The 17,928-nt window shown below is 38.7% G+C and overlaps 1 protein-coding gene across 6 annotated transcripts in view; it reads right to left on the minus strand.

The window, feature by feature from the left end:
- EPS8 (epidermal growth factor receptor pathway substrate 8) overlaps nucleotides 1-16,985 on the minus strand; it is a 198,496-nt gene extending 181,511 nt beyond the window's left edge. For 4 of the 6 annotated variants that reach the window (XM_059935373.1, XM_059935365.1, XM_059935368.1 and 1 more), the window contains exon 1: nucleotides 16,759-16,985. The gene's annotated coding sequence lies outside the window, so the exon portion shown is untranslated. Of the gene's footprint in view, nucleotides 1-14,610; nucleotides 14,697-16,758 lie in introns of all 6 variants that reach the window. The other 2 variants (XM_059935367.1, XM_059935366.1) reach the window with 1 other exon arrangement.
- Between the last annotated feature and the right edge of the window lie 943 nt (nucleotides 16,986-17,928).

Here is a 17,928-nt window from a genome sequence, read left to right on the forward strand (position 1 = left end):
CCCATGTGATGACATCATTCTTCTGCAGCCCAAAGGACACTCAGCCACTGACACTCTGCTCAGGCCCATAAACACTCCTTAGTCTGCAATGAGTTGGGCTCTTTTGCCTGATATAATATATATATATAAGTATATATTATATAATGTGGGTGTGGGTGTGTGTGTGTGTATATATATATATATATATATATATATATATATATTTCTCTTTCTTCCCAGCTTATCAGCTTCACATTATTGTTTATATACCTTTCTAGAACCTCATCATCACCTTCTAATTTCTTTCTTCCTTTTTGCTCTGTGATTGGAAAAAAAGCTAAGCAAGTTTTTTCTAAAGGTTTAATAAAGAGATTTTAAATATAGGCCAAGTATTATACCAGTGACTTAAGTAGATTGGTCTACGATTTACATCATTTTAATAATTTTTAATGCCTCCTCACTCCATGATTTAGTTCCAGCCATGGAGGGCCACCTTATTACCATCTGTATCCCCAGTGCCTAGCACTATATGTAGTTTAAAAAAAAAGACAGCTGATAAATATTTTGAATAAATGAATTTTCAGCTTCCTGACCAAATTCAAGAGAGCATCAGGCTTATGACAGTACAGTCATATGAAGGCTTAGGGTGCTTAGATTTCAGGACTAATTCTGCAATAAATTAGTTGTGTGACTTAGGACAAATCATTTGACATGTCATGGTTTCACTTTCTTCATCAATAAAATGAGATAGCTGTACTATACAATCTCTAAATTTCTCATATATCTAATATTTTAATATTCTTTACCATCTACTTTGATTACTCACAGGCTTTTTCTTAACTAACTGATATTTCTTAAGTAACTAAGATACAAAATAAGTCACCTCCAGATAGCTGTTTTTGGTTGGGTACTGATCTCTCACTGGCAAATACTATAGGTCTTCTTTTCGTTGAAAGGGAGATTATGAAAGGTGCATAAGAAAGAAGCAAAAGGTTCAATATTAAAATTTTCCATACTGGTCTAATCCCAGCATTTTATCTATAAATTACAGGCTCTCCAGCCAGACATAACTTGAACGGTAAATTTCACAAGGGTAGAAGAATGGTCAGAGCGACATGTCTTGGGCAGCTGAAGGACAACCCTGAGGCATCTATGGTGCAATAAATGGACTAAGGGCAAGAGAAAGGGAAATAGAATGATACTGTAAACAGACTGTCTTCCTCACAACTTCACCTCCAGGACGCTCTGGGAAAGAAAGCAGGTAAAATGGTCAAATAGTGAATAAATGAATCCTGCTCAGTTTTTCCATCACACTTTGTTTACATGTAGAAGAGAATCTCACTAACACCAAAGAGCATTTTATGCATTTATTCATTGAATATGTATTAAAACAGAAACTGAGTGCACACTGTGCATCCAGCATTGCGCGAAGGCGCAAGAAAGACAAAGATTATTCCGACACTTCCTCCACCTGTAAGTGTTCAGACTGGCTGGAGAGAAAAACAAGCAAACAAACCATAAAACACAACATAATTACTACTTTAAAGTAAGTATAGGATACTACCCGGGCACAAAGAAAGGCCTTTTTTTCTGGGAAAGTGATCTTTAGGCCAGATCTAAAATGATACAGACGGGCTGGTGAGGATGACAGAGAGGGAGCCCAGGCAGAGGAAACAGTGTGTGCAAAGTCATGGAAGAGTGAAGCTGCGTGTACTCCAGGAACTGCGATTGTTAGGGCATTTGTGGGCCACAGCAATCAAAGAGGGAGGCCTGGAAGGAAAGCAGGAGCTGTGTCACAGAGCCTCCGCTGTTTGCTATACGACGGGGACCTGGACTATGTAACGAACATATGGGGAAACAATGAGGAGTTTTAAACAACGTAAAAATATGATTAGCTGTCAGGATAGGGAAGAAGGGAGTGCCCGGTCACCCATTTTGTAATAGGAATCAACAGGGTTTGGTGACTGATCACTTAAAGGTGGCACAGGGTGATGGTTAAGGCAGAGTAAAGAGTCCAGAAAGATTCACAGACCCCTGATGTTATCATTTGGGTAACAGTGGCTCCATTTAGAGAAACAGGAAAAGAACAGAAGGAAGCTGGGTTAGGAAAAAGGCAACAATGTATTTGGGGCTATGTGAAGGCCAAGGTGCCTGTGCAACATTCAGGTACAGCCAGAACTAAAGGGCCAGAGCTCAGGAGAACAGCAATCAGAGGAGATAAAGAATTGAGAGTCAATGTTCTAATTGAAACAATGTGAGTGACTGAAGTCACCTTGGAAGATAACGAAACATGAAATTAGATGAAGGCTGAGAAAAGAATCCCAGAAAATTCAGAAACTTCTCAACTTGTGAGTATCTAGATTATGAACAAAACCATGAACGGAGAACCACCCCCTGCCCCCCAAAACAGTGCTGGCTCTCCCTGCTACCAACAGATGATGCTAGAACTTACTTGAGAAGATTACCACTTTGGAACAACTTTTAGATACCTATTAAACTCCAAGGAGCTGAGCTTCTGAATTAACATCTAAGTGCAGATGGGTAACAAAGGAAAGCAGGAAAGAATAGCACCGTGGGAGCCCAAGGAAGAGAACATTCTTTGGGAAAAAACAAGACAAAACACTGATCATTGCAAACATATATTCATTCAGCAAATAGACAACCTACAGAGTACTAGAAACTCTAGGTGATAAAAAATTCAGTAGTGAACAAAACACAATCCATGACCTCTAACAGCTACAGCAAAACCAAGTATGATAAAAACTAAATGTTTTCCTTTTGGTTTGGCCTTTAGAGTATTACAAATAACCTAGAGACATGAGCTTAGGCACCAGACTAAAGTGGGCTGACTAATGTAGGAAAAGTGAGGAAGAGGAAACAACGGGTATAAGCTTCTTGTCAAGCATCTTAGCTGGGAACAAGACAGAAAGGCAGCAGCAAGAGGCCATGAAGAGAAAAGTTTCTAGCTATGCGTAATACCACACCAAGAGACACATGCACTCCAAGAGCTTACTATATAAACACTCTGACTCAGACACATACATATGAGAGAAGAACAACAGTTTAAACTGACTCCATAATACACTTTATAAACTAGAGAGACCTAAATTATTAAAATTACATTACAATGTTATTAATTTTTATTATTAATGATTCTCTGACTACAATTTGGTCTAAGTTGAAAATTAGAAGGCAGTCATGAGGTTAAAGAACTTCAATCATCCTCAGAGGAAGAAGGAAAACGAATGAGATACCTCAGTGCAGTTTGGGATTAAAGATAGGCATGGGACCAATTACCTGTTAATGGGAGATGCATGAAATATTTTAGAACTGGGTTTATGAGCCCCTTCAAGAAATGCTAGAGAGAGGTACGAAAATGTTAGGAGTGGGAAGAGAGACATGATATGGTAGAAGCAAGTAAGTATTTAGGCACAAATACTTTTCAAACAAAAATAGTGTGATTTAAATAAGTCTAGTTGATGTAAGTCTGCATCAGTTTTACCATTCCAGCAAATCTCCATACAAGATATTTCAACATAGCATATGACATGAACTATATACACGCTGTGAGAAAAAGAAGTTCCTATCCATATCTAGTGAGCATATATAGAGGCAAGAGGGCAATTATAAGTCAGTGTATAACCAAACAAAACTGCCTCATATTGATATCTAAAATTCTCATTTTTGCAGTAACAACTTAGAAAATGTATAACGAAGGCTGGAAATCTTATGTGACTTTAATATCACGTAACAAACTTCATGTATTCATAAATATTTGCCTAGTGAGAGAAAAACAGCCTCATTTTATTTGGATAGTTGAGGAACTGCTACCAGAAATGCACAAACTAATTTATGACAAAAGAAAAGCATGGAAACGATTCCACCACGTCTAATACATTCACATTTAACCTTTTCCTTTAAGAAGAAGAGTTCAAAAATAACTAACTTTTAGTATGCCATCAATTAAAAACAAATAAATAAGCTCTTCTGGTAATGATTTGTTTGGTAGTAATTTGTTAACATATAAGGAGGAATAGCCAAAGCGAGGAAATAATTAAGTTTCCTTTTAGAACAAAAGTGCTTCTATATTACAGATTTGGCAAAACTGCAGAAATGGATTTATATATCTACCCTTCCCTCCTTCTTTCCAACCCCCCAACTTGTATACAAGCCAAGAGTTCTTTAAGCTAAGAGTATTCAGCTATAACTCTCCAGTGAGGTACACAGGGCTTGGAAAATCAGGTCACAAGGTTGCCACGGGGACTCTAATTATCTGTCTGGCAAGTCTGTATGATGTCCTACTCCTTTCTGTGATCCTGTTATATACCACCCGGTAGGCAAGATAAGGGAAAGGTTAGCAGGGCTTTCTATAATAGCTACAAAAATATTTGATCCAAATCACTAAGAATGTGGGAAAACTCAAGTACTCTTATCCTTCTACAGTCAATGTAGTAATTGATGGTCTGATAAATATTTATTCAGAACCTTTTTTGTGCACAGAAATTATTTTTTTAAAGGTCCAGTGTCAATCATGGCCCAACCCATACATGCTGACTTACAATTTAAAAACAATTCTTGATCCTGTTCCAAGCAAGCTCTTTGTAATGCAAATAAAGACATTTTTTGAAATAGATAGTTATGAATCTTTCATTCACAGTCGCTAACGAGAAACACATGAGCCAAACACATTGTGGGGATCATTTCAGTGGTGTGTAATTTGAGAGGTGCGTTAGGAAGTACTGGGCTCCACTAGAGGAGGAGGAGTCCCCATCTTTCTTTCTTGCAAGTCAAATACAAAGGCAGTGTTGCTTCAGATGATGGTCTTAAAGTTACACACATTCCAAATTCACGATAACACACATTTCCCCATCTCTAAAGTTTACCACTTTACAACCAGCCTGAGGTCTTTAGTATGACTTCATTTTATGAATAATGCCTTCTTCATTCCTAAACACTTCCAAGAAATAAAATACTGAGTAGTGTCTATAAAACTAATACAAACCATACTTGTCTGTTCTGATCTTAAGTTGACCTTAACAGTTGAAAATCTTTCAAAGGGAGTTCTGGTATACCATAATTTTTCCCACAGCTGTTTACAAATAACAAACGTTCTTTTGAGGGATGACTGTAAAATCATATGTAATTTGGAAATGGAGTTATTTTATAAGTCCACAATATCAGGATGTGTTGAAAAATATAATACAAAATGTGAATATCTTCACTCTCTTAGAAATGAAAAAGAGGGAAGGAAAAGGAAAGAGAAGAAGGACGGGAGGGAGGAAGAAGCCAGAAAGGTTATTCTTTATTTTCCACATTTTTGACCATTTACCTAGAATCTGATGCCTCTTAAGTTTTTTATGCTTCTTCTAATCTAGGTTTCTGACGTTGTGGACTCAGTAAGGATAGCAACCTTGTCTGTCTTATTAATTACAGTAATTATTATTATTACAGTATTATTATTATTATTTAGTAATACAGGCACTTTTTTAATATTTCTTTATTGACTTTCACTAAATGAAACAAAATTATTTTCTATTAAATAAAGCTGAATATGTCCAGAACTGTTTGATCAAGAAACTAGATTGGGTTGAATTAAGCCAATGTGCCTGCTAATAGTTTAGCCAAATTCTTAATCTCACTTAACTATCTCGTATAAGCATATCACAAAAGGATCACTGGAGAAAACTGAAATGAATCAAACAAGATCTATCACCACAACAACTAACAAAACTCACCCTCACATACAAAAGACCTTTCCGTATGTACTTTATTGTATTCAATATGCATTTTGTACACATGCATATTGTACACATCCCTCTTCCATAACTTTCCTTTTAAAGGAAATTTTACCCCAGTATTATCCTTCCCAGTGATTGCTATAGCTGACAGCAGTAACAGAAACTTAGTAAGAGTAAGGGGGAAATAGGAAGCTAAGGTGATCACAGCTAGAAGCTTTTAAAAGTTCTTTAAAAAAAAAAAAAATTAATTAGTGTCTTTTGCCTTTAAAATTAAGCCAAGTTCTCAAATCAACTCCTTGCAAAATTCTACACACTCCTGTGCTGCTTTGGAAGAGAGAAAAACCCAGCAGGTTTAGATCAGCTACCTCATCTTAAAAGCTTCCCCGCAAATTTATATCCACTCTCTCAGGATCACAGAACTAAACCCACCTCTATGGACAGCAAGCATTTGTTACATTACACCTAATATCCAAAATCCAATGAATGTCTGCATTAGCCTAATAAAATCAGTGTTAGCCAGAAAGATCTGGCTGTTAAATCTTGCAAGAACAGGGACAGTTCAGAACCCAACTTTACTTTATTTTATGTTTATTTACTGAATAAACAGTTAACACATACTTCTCACAAACAATACATTGTTCTTTACAGTATATATAATCAAAGTTCCCCATACATAGTTCATGAACAGCACAGTGGTGGTAAAAACAGCCTATAGGTTCTTGGGAAATTTTAGCGTTTCTACTTTTGTTACTGCCAAACTATTTCTATTATCTATCAGATTCTACCACCACTAGTTTTCCCGATCATTTTACCACTTAATCCATTAGTTTGGAATCTTTTAGTTTGGAATCTTTTAGGTTAATCATATAAACGCCTTTGAAAACCATAAATATAACACAATATATAATCGGTAGCCACTGGGCTAAATTATACCATATTCTCAGGCCTTCTACTCTGTAGTACAGTGATAGCTCACAAAAATCATACTTCAAATATTCCAACTGCCTGGGAAAGAGAGAAAATGGAAATAACTCTAGGTAACGGATATAGGTAAGGTGTGGGAGGGGAGGCTTTGGAGGCAAGATGAGGAAACTCCCCCACCGTGCTGCATGTGTGGGATCTTAGTTCCCTCACCAGGGATCCAACCTGTGCCCCCTGGAGTGGAAGGGCGCAGTCTTAACCACGGCCCACCAGGGAAGTCCCAAGATGAGGAAACGTTTATTCCTATTTGAAGACCCTTTAGAAGACCATGGACTATTCCATATAAAATTTTTTTTTATATTATACAAATTTACTTGACAAATATTTGAATTCAAATTCTAAAATTCCCTACAGTGTTAAGGGGCTCCTACAAAACAAAATGTTAAAAAAAAAAAAGTCACTAGCATATATTCTAATATACACACGAAACTATGGTGGATCTTTTCTAATTTGTACAAAAACTGAATGGTGTTAAGATGCATTCCAGCTGAAGTCAGTCACTGTGAATGTATTTAGTCTGGACAAGATTTCATTATCTTCATAATGAGACTTTACTTCCAAAATAATTTACTTACTACCCAAGTAAGATGAAGGTGATGAGGGCTTCAATCACTCCTTTGTTTCAAACTCTCCAGCAGCCTAAACTTAACCTTCAATGTCATAACCACCATGAATGTCTCCTTTATTCCGATTTCACTCTCCACGGCTGAGATCTCACCAGGCAGTGAGAAAGAGCTCAAATTGTAACTGGAAAGATAGCAAAGTTATGAAAGATACATTTTTCAGCTAACGTCATTTGGGCGCTGAAAAAAGAGGTCGAACGCTGGGGCTGGAGGATGGGGTAACGCAGGAAGGAGGGAAGCAGGATGGAGAAGGGGTGTCAAGGGAAAACCCACATGGTCATTTATCTGCTTCAAGATTTTTATAAGACTATTTCCTTCATGAGACCATGGAAAATCTTAAGGATTAAGGTGAAAAATGTGAAATACGGTCAAGTGCATAGACGTTTTAATAAATGATGCTAAAACTTTTATTTCAGTCACTTGCATAAGAAATATATGAAAATGTAAAATAACAGAAAAAGAAGAAATGGTACTTTAAACCCTTAATTTCTCCTATAATTCTATAAAGATAGCAAATATACTAATGTACAAAAAAATTGAGAACTAATTATTCCTAAATTTAAATGAAGTTATAAATGTTTTCATATTATTCTTTACACATTATTGTTCAGGGTTCACTCCCATGGATCATTCACTTAAAGACAGAAGAGATAAGACTTTAAGCAAATCTGTGAATTCATGCACATTAAAATCTTTACAGGGTTATTTTCCTCAATAATTAAAAAAACACCCTCTTTAATATACATCATTCAGGCATACATATTAATTCCACACCTTTACATGCATGAGTATCATGTGAATAATGCTACAAGATTTGGCCTAATGACTAGATTTTTATCACAGAAAGGATTCCATTGCTTTTAAATTATTCAGAGTCTAACAAGGCCCCACAAAAGAGCTAAATAAAAGAACTACCAACAAAATTAATGTTCTCTCTTGACTAAAAGGATCCTGAGATGTAAAAAATATATAACCTAGCCACAGTACACAAACTAAACAGACTTTACATCAGAAATTCTGATAATGTAGATAAATATACTAAAATAATAAGACAAATCAACCTAAAGATAGGGTTTCTAAATTCATATTTCTGAATTAAAAAGTAATAATTCTAAATCCCAATATACAGTTGTTCATAAAACAGTTAAAAGTTTTTAAAACATACTGGAGGGGCTTCCCTGGTGGCGCAGTGGTTGGGAGTCTGCCTGCTAATGCAGGGAACACTGGTTCGGGCCCTGGTCTGGGAAGATCCCACGTGCCGCGGAGCAACTAAGCCCGTGAGCCACAACTGCTGAGCCTGCACGTCTGGAGCCTATGCTCCGCAACAGGAGAGGCCGCGATAGTGAAGAGGCCCGCGCACCGCGATGAAGAGTGGCCCCCGCTTGCCGCAACTGGAGAAAGCCCTCGCAGAGAAACGAAGACCCAACACAGCCAAGAATAAATATATAAAATAAATAAATAAATAAATAAACAAACAAGGATAAAATTAAAAAAAAAAAAAAACATACTGGAAAGAGAAACTGGAGATTACACATACACACACACACACAAACAAGATTAGCACACTTATTTGGGGGGAAAATCTATATAGCTACAATAATGTTCTGTTTTCTTCCATATATGAAAGTTAAATGTATCTTTTTTCTCTTTCATCACAAGTATATCTTTCTTAAAATTTAAAAGTCAACATACTTAAAACCATCTTATTATATGTTCATGTCTAAGATTACCATTAACTTCAAATGTCAAAATTATTGTAGAAAATTAAATTGTGTTCAATGTCATCTCAAATGTGACAAATTTCATCCATATTTTTCTTTATGGATTGTTTTGCTGCTTATACTTTTTTAAACATTTATTTTCTAATGAAAAATATTAGAAACAATTACAATATTACAAAACATTATAAATATTAGAATCCACAGAAAAAAATTACAGTGTTTAATGATCACAAATGTTATATTTCAGACACTGGAAACACTCTATGTTGCATTAAACCAATAAATATATCAATAATATGCATGTATTTCTAGGATAAGGAATACTATTCTAATGGTGATAGAGAAGTAATACTCTAATGGTGCTAATAAAGGATCTTCTAAATACAATGAAATTCATATCAATAGTCTTCAATAGAGGACTTTGAAAATATTTTTCCCTCTACTTATATAAACTTCTCTTCCTTCTATTGATCTTTTTTCCCCCCTTTTTTTCTCCTTATATTAAAAACACAATTTTCAACTATAAAACTCTGACCTCTTATCAAGCACATAATTCATTCACTTAACAGATTATTTTAGAACGTTCCTAAGTATTATGTTTCAGGCTCTGTTGAGAAACTGTTCATGGTTCTTAGAATTCTGGATTGGCTCAAATAGGACTAGATCCCGCCTTTGTGGGATATTAGATTCTTATGTTTCCATGCTACTAAATATAAGAATGGTTCAATAAACCATGATGGAAAAGTATACATACATATATATATATATATATATATATATATATATATATACACACACACACATATGTATATATAACTGAATCACTTTGCTGTACACCAGAAACTAACACAACATTGTAAATCAACTATACTTCAATTTAAAAAAATTAAATTAAAATTTAAAAAAAATATGGTTTGAGAGAGGACCTCTGATTTCACCCAAACACACAAGTGCTCTTTCTTTATAAAATCACTTGAGTGTCACAGAACTGAAAAAGAACACAAGAATTTACCTGCTACATAAAGGACTACATTCAGAAAGTCACATGATTAGTAGAAGGGATTCGTGCAATTCTTCAAACAGGTTTGGTACCTTTATTCTCTCCTACTCCAGTGTAATGACTATTGTATTGTTACTTATAAAAATGAAAAATAACTGCTTATTCAGTTCTTTCTAATAATCCTGGAGGCTCCGTCTGTGAAAACACACAGAATTCCCCACCACTCCCATCATGCCCATCCATTCTGCACATGTCACATTTATTTATCTTTCTGCGTGGAATGCCCTGGAGTCCCACTTCATACTCTCATTCTTGACCTCAAAAATTTATCCTATAAAACTCAAGGGTCAGCGCTTCCCTGGTGGCGCAGTGGTTGAGAATCCGCCTACCAATGCAGGGGACGCTGGTTTGATCCCTGGTCTGGGAAGATCCCACATGCCGAGGAGCAACTAAGCCCGTGTGCCACAACTACTGGGCCTGTGAGCCACAACTACTGAAGCCCATGCGCCTGGAGCCCATGCTCCGCAACAAGAGAAGCCACCGCAATGAGAAGCCCGTGCACCGCAACGAAGAGTAGCCCCAGCTCGCTGCAACTAAAGAAAGCCCGCGCACAGCAACAAAGACCCAACGCAGCCAAAAGTAAATACATAAATAAATTTATTTTAAAAATAGTCAAGGGTCACATCCTCAGTAAAGACTTTTCTGACTCCCTCAACCACCGTGAGCCTCTCCCTTCTCCTATGCACTGAGATATAAAGATAAACGTGTACATTTTTTTCTCTTGTTAACTTTACTCCCAAAAACTGTGTCAAGTAGGTACTGTTATTGTTTCCACTTCTTAGACAAGAAAACTAAGGCAAAAAAGGTCTCTCTGATTGCAAAGTCCATTGCTTATTTGTTTAATACATACTCCATTTAGCTCCACAATGGTTGCCTGGTTGCCTCCATTCTCTGGGTTCCCTGAAAGCAGACATCCTGTCTTATTCGCCTCTGTGTTTCCAGTGTCTGGCACAGAACAGATACTCAACAAATGCTCAATAAATGATGAATGAATGAATAAATGAAATGTAATTACGTTCAACTTCCTGTGTGAAGAAAAAATTCATCCCCTTCTAAACATTCTAAACAAACTTCTGTAAAAAGTATATTTAGTGCTGATTTCATCCAGCAAACAGTCTGTGAGTGCCTAGCACATGTGATGTGCTGTGCTTAAAGATCATTGAGACTCAATTCCCTGCCCTCAAGAAATTTATAATTCAGAGAGGCAAAGGGTTAAACAACTAGCTAATGCTACCATTGCTTGTTCTATTTTTCCTAATCCTCCACAACTTCCTCTCTTTAAAGGAACTCCATTCTTTATAAACATGTTCCAATACCTCATACCTCTGGGTCAGTGGGATGTAGATCAGTCAACAGAAAAAAAAAGTTAAAAGAATCTCCATGGATCTCAAAAACACAATCTTTTGAGCCATTCTCGATTAGATCAGTAGTCATTTAAGTAGGTACAGTGTTAAAGAAAAGAATAAAATCAAAGACATATTAATATTATCCTAGCACTTTTTCATTTACTAGAGATAGCATAGCAAAGCGAAAAGAACATGGGTTTTGGGTCAGAAAGATCAGGATTTCCATCCCAACTCTGTCCCTCTCTCCCCATGTGGACCACAGACAAGTCATTTTATCTTTCTGAGCCTATTTCTTACCTGTAATATGGAAATAAGGAGAACTGCCTTAAAGAGCTCTTGTAAGAGTTAAAAGAGATAATGTATGTAATGCCTCCCATACCAAAGATGCTAGTTTTATGATGTCTGATCTCTCTAGATGCTTCCTGAAGGGTATTGGTTCTAATTGTAATTTAACAATACTTCTGGCCCCAATATCAACAACACAAAGTGTTGACCAAAAGAAAGGTACTTGAAAAAAAGTCACTTGAAAAAAGGCAAGAGGAGTGGTATGGGATAAGATTCAAAACCAGTTAAGTCTCCAGTTTCTAGATGGTGTGTATATCATCTGCCTCTTCTCGGCATACACCCTGCAAATCTCTTATTTCAGATCTTTTTTGTGAAAAATAAAGCTCTATTAATTATTTCTACGATTAGATCTAAAACAACTGACATGTGTTACTCTGTATTAACAATTCTATTTTCCACAAAGAAGAATCTCTGATTTAGTGAGGAAGAAGGAAATGAATTATATATGATGTCCAGGAATCAATCTCAGTATATAGTCTGCGCAGTATTACATTTTGGTTTCCAAATCATTTCTCAACTGTTTCGTTTAAGCAATTTCACAAAACATGTAAAAAAAAAATCAAATAAAAACACTTTCCTTTCCATCCTGAACCTAATATATAATCTACTTGACTTAAAAATCACATTAATTTGCTACCAGTACAACTCGAAGTCCATGGACAAAAAAGTGAATCTAGACACTTACCTTTTCACAAAAAGTGAAAAGTCTCTTTTTGTACACTTTTCACAAAAAATAACTCAAATGGGTCACAGATATAAATGTAAAACTAAAAAACTTCTAGGGGCAGGAAAGCAGGATAAAATCTAGGAGGTCTAGAGTCTGAAAATGAGTTTTTAAATACAGCACCAAAAGCTTATCCATGAAATTGATAAGTTGGTCTTTATTAAAATTAAAAACATTTGCTGTGTAAAGACACTGTTAAGAGAACAAAAAGACAAGCCAGACTGGAAAAACATATTTGCAAAACAAATATCTGATAAAGAGCTTGTACCAAAAATATATAAAGAATTCTCAAAACTCAAAAATAGGAAAACAGACAACCCTATTAAAAATGGGCAAAAGTTCAGAACAGACATCTCACCAAAGAAATGGAAAATAGCATACGAAAAGATGGTTAACATTAAATGTCATTATGGAAAGGGCAAATTAAAGCAATGAGATATTACTATATACTTATTAGAATGGATAAAATCCAAAAAACTGACAATACCAAATGTTGGCAAGGATGAAGAGCAACAGGAGCTTGCATTCACTGTTGGTGGGAATGCAAAATGGTACAGCCACTCTGGAAAACAGATTGGCAATATGTTACAAAGCTAACCAGAATCTTACCATATGATCCAGCAATCATGTTCCTAGGTATTTACCCAACTGATCTGGAAACTTATGTCCATATAAAAATTTACCCATGATTTTTCATTGCAGCTTTACTCATAGTGGCTAAAAACCAGAGGCAAGTAAGATATCCTTCAATAGATGAATAGATACACAAACTGTGATACGTCCATACAATGCAATATTATTACATGATAAAAAGAAATGAGCTATCAAACTACAAGAAAACATGAATGAAACTTCAATGCACATTGCTAAGTGAAAGAAGCCAATCAGAGAAGGCTATATGATTCTAATTATATGATGTCCAGAAAAGGCAAAACTATAGAGACTGTAAAAAAATCAGGGGTTGCCGGGGGAAGGGGGTTAAGGGAGTGATATGTGAAATACAGAAGATTTAATAATCTGTTGAAATTATTCTGTATGATAAAAGATACATGGAATTGCTCATTTGTCAAAACTCACAGAACGTCACAGGACAAAGAGTGAAACAATATAGGCAAATTTTTAAAAAATCATGTAGAAGGTCTGGGGATCCCAAAATAGAATGTAGATTGTGACAAAAGTATCTACCTGTATCATACATGTGTGCAACAACCTCATTAAAGGAATAGAAGGAAAAGGAATGGAATCTGTAAGACTAATTGGAATCCATAAAATCTAAAAATCTATATAATCTAAAAATCTACAAAATGTACTGCACATAAGCAATGTACTCTAGTTGATAAAGCTGTTCCCCCTCTTTGTGAAGGGAGCACAGGTTAACAATTTTGATACCACTATACACATATAATGGGTTTGAACAATTAAGTAAATGGATGGCAGGTGGTGGAAGCCAGGTTTCTTCTCCCTATTAGAATGAGTTTACAGATAAGCAAGGGGAGAAATCCAGGATGATATAGGTGGTAATGGATTAGGTAGAGTAAGAGACAACGGTATGAACTCATATTTACCTTAAAATAGATACACATGGTTACAAAGAGAAACATGTACCCCTGTAAGAGTACATACAGGGGTTTGTATACACACATATGTATTTCCTGCTGTCAGATGAGAGGGCCTAGAAGTAATGACACCTCAGTAGCAACAAGAATACCTAGAACCCAGATCTTTCTTGGCTTCCAACACCATTTCCCGAGAAGATGAACCAGATTCTTTCTGGCTGACTCTAGGGCTGGGGCAGGAAATGGAAATATACAAGATAATCCTGGAGTATCTTTTAATGTTAAAAGTAAGGAAGTGATCTTTTAAAAAACGTACATTAATGGAGATATGTCAAAGGAGGACAGGAACCAGCCGAAAGAGCTCCCAATGGGCAAAGCTGAAACAATTTGCAGAACAAAATAAAGTAGTATTGGATTATAACACAAAGTATAAATATATACCCAGGAGGCCAGACCAATACAAGCAAATGATTGAGTAAATTAATAAATGGGGAAAAAAGACAAATCTCCCATTCAAAAGAATTCCCAACAACTTACATAAATACTCCACCCTCAAGGAGAAGCATAACTCTCCACTCCTTAAGTGTGGGCTGTTCACAGTGACTTCCTTCTAAGAAAAAGCACTGAAAGAAAGAAAAAGAGTACGTTTTCAGTGCAGAAAACTACTACTACTGCAGCCAGGTGATCAAGATCAATATCAACAGTGATAAATCATGTTGGATAGTATGGACCCTTTATATTATGTGATAAAAGTAGCACTTTACCTCTGTGATCTTCCCCTCAAAAACCCAAAACCTCAGTCTGATGAGGAGAACAATATTAGAGGAATGCCTATAGAGAGCAATCAACAAAATTCAACCTGACCAGTACTCCTCAAAACTGTGAACAGCATCCAAAACAGGCAAAGTCTAGCAAACTAAAAAGTATCAGCATAGATTTAAAAATTGAAAGCAGGAAAAGCTAGAGATAAAAACAAAATGAAATCTTTACATTTGATCAGAAGCAAGCAAAGTGGTCAAAATTCAGCATTAGATTCCCAATAGGGAACAAATAAGAATAAACCATTTTGAGAATCTTCGCTCTGAACACAACTTAAAGTATTCCCCTGGTATGTATCAAATATTGTGAACAGTGGTTATCTCACAACAGTGGAATTAAAAGCAAGTTATCTTTCCTTCTTTTCTTTTTTTCTGCTGTGAAGAGAATGACTTGGGGAATTTTTAAAAGTATTAATCTCTGAATTCTGCACTAAAGGCATTCTATAAAATGTTCTTACATTTGTGATACATTCTACCCTACCCTTTACATGGCAAGTCTATAAAGTGGGTTATTTTTCAAACTGGTAATTAAAAATGTGAACCCATGACCAAAAATTTTCCACACCAGCAACTTAAGAACTATAGTAATATGTCCAGAAAACTCCAATTCCTAGAAGATCTATACTAGGTGAGAAAGGATGACATTGACTTTAATTTTCAATGACCACATGATCTAAATTACTAGTTCACACTTTCCAAAACCCAAGTCGCTGTAGAAGAATGATATCCTTTCAACGGAAATAAATTAGAAGCAATACACAACACAGTTACTTTGCTATATGTATATAAAGAAGCCTTCTGGGAATCCTAATTCTTCTATCTCCCAAAAAAATAAAGCCAAAATCAAACTAGTCACATGCCTCTGAAACCAAGTTTTATCTGAACTCTTAAGACATTAGCTATTCCTCTTATCATCTGAGGCGAGAACTGAAACCTTAAAAAGAAAAGCAAGAATACATGTCATTGAAATATGTTTTGTAAAGGTGGATTCCAATTCCTAATGCTCTACCGCTCTTGACGTCTATGGATTTCACTTCCTAATACCTAATACAGCATCCTACCCCCAAAGAGAGTCCAGCAATGCAACGGGTACTATGGGGAAAGAGGGATTTGAGAAACAGTGCAAAGGGAGGGAACAATCCGTGCCAAGAGTCTGCATACAGGTAGTCCTTGAAAGGAAAGTAGAAAGTGAGAGCATAGGAGGAGCGGGCAGGGTCTTGGAAATCCACTCCAAAGGCGTTCACTGACAAAGACACCAGACGGGCTGTCTCCCCAAAAGTAAAATGGTGAGTGAGCGGAGTGGAGCCCGCTACGAAAGGAAAGTCACCAGGAATTAAGAGTGACAACTATGCACAAACAACAAGCTCTCTCGAAATTTGAGGGGGTATACGATGGTGGGACCTTGGTGCAAAGTGTCAATTGGAAAAGACTCCCCCCCCAGTTTGGGGGTGGGGAGGGTAGTTCTCGAAACCCCAAGTCTAAGACAAGCCAGGAGAAGAATACTCGTTCTGGAGTCGCCCCACCGACCAGAGAAGCGCAGGTGTATCTGCGGAAGCTCAGGTTACCGGGAAATATGACAAGGACGGTGTGCATCTTCTCTGCCCACCGTGCAGGAGCCCCGGGCGCGGCGGGCGACCGAGGGTCGGCACCGACTCCGGGCGCCCCGGGACCCGCCCGCGAACGCACTTCGGCGGCAGCGCCCTCGCACACCTGGCTCCCGACACCAGTTGAAAGCAGTCAAAGTGAACGAAGGCGGACGCGGCGCCTGGCACCACTCCATCCCGGCACACAAAGGCGGATTTTGAAAATCTAGGGAGAGTCCGAGCCGCCGGACCCCGGCGGGCGCTTTTCGCCGAGGGGCTCTTACCTCGGATCTGCCCTCGGGGCCGCGGCTTCCCCGGAGGCGCCTCGAACTCACACCCGGCGGGAGGCGGCCGGGAGAAAGCCCCCGACCCGGACCGCGCCCTCGCAATCCTCCGCGAGCCGCCCAGCCGCCGTCTGCGCCCGGCCGAGGAGACGCGGTCTCCGGGGCGAGCTCAGCGCCGGCCTCGCGCTCGGCTGGAACGCCTGGCCCGCCGCTGCCGCCGCCGGGGAAGTCTGGAGCCGCCCGCCGGCTCACCCGCTCGCCCGAGCCGGCCGCGCGCCGCGCATGCCCAGTACATCTCGGGGAGCGAGCCCGGGAGCGCGCGCCGCGCGGCCGGGAGCCGCTCCGCTCTCCGGGTCTTGGCGGCAGCCGAGGCGCGGAGCATCTGGTCGACCGCAGCGCTGGAAGAGAACTGGCCGCCGGGGCCGGGTGGGCGGGAGAGGGAAGGTAGGAGAGAGGGCAGGGCAACGCGCCGAGTTATCAAGGCCGCGATCAAAGTCGGACCGAAGTTCTGAGCCGCCGACGGGTTTCCGGAAGTGCCCTAGCAGGACCCACTAGCAGCTGGGAGGCGTGAGGAGTAGAGCGCGAGGAGGGGTTTGCCCCGGGCAAGAGTGGATGCTCCCGGCGGAGGGAGCGCGCCAGTTACAGCGCCCCGGGTCTCAGTGTGCAGTTCGTGGCCACTAACCTGCGGGCAGTAAACCTGCAACACCCAAAGACCCTCCAGCCTTGGTCTTCCTGCTGGGACCCTCCCACCTATTTTTCCCCTTTTGTCGCTTCCTTTTTTTTTTTTTTTTAATCTCCTCAACTCATGCCGTAAACTGGTGGCACCCAAGGGCCTCCATTCGGTCCCGGGGAGTCTCCAAACTACCGGTCCTTAGCTGCAAGCAGCAAGCCCAGACCCGCATCGCCCGCATTGCACGCCTGCCTTGGATCCTATTTTTCTCGTAGCTCTTGCCAAGAGCCTGATGTGGTTTGAAGTAGTGGAGGCTTCTTTCACAGAATGCCTCTCGTGACCTAACCAACTTTATAACCTTCTTCTCCCCCCAGTAGCCCCTGGAGCCACTAAGTGAGAAGTCGTTCCATCTGTGACATTGCATTTGCTTCTTCTTGAAACTCCAGCTTTGTCATAGCTATGACCCCCTCCTTTCTAACTTCTTTAAGGTCACTTGACTC

This window comes from Balaenoptera ricei, chromosome 10 (genome assembly GCF_028023285.1).
Source record: "Balaenoptera ricei isolate mBalRic1 chromosome 10, mBalRic1.hap2, whole genome shotgun sequence".
Lineage (NCBI taxonomy): Eukaryota > Metazoa > Chordata > Mammalia > Artiodactyla > Balaenopteridae > Balaenoptera > Balaenoptera ricei.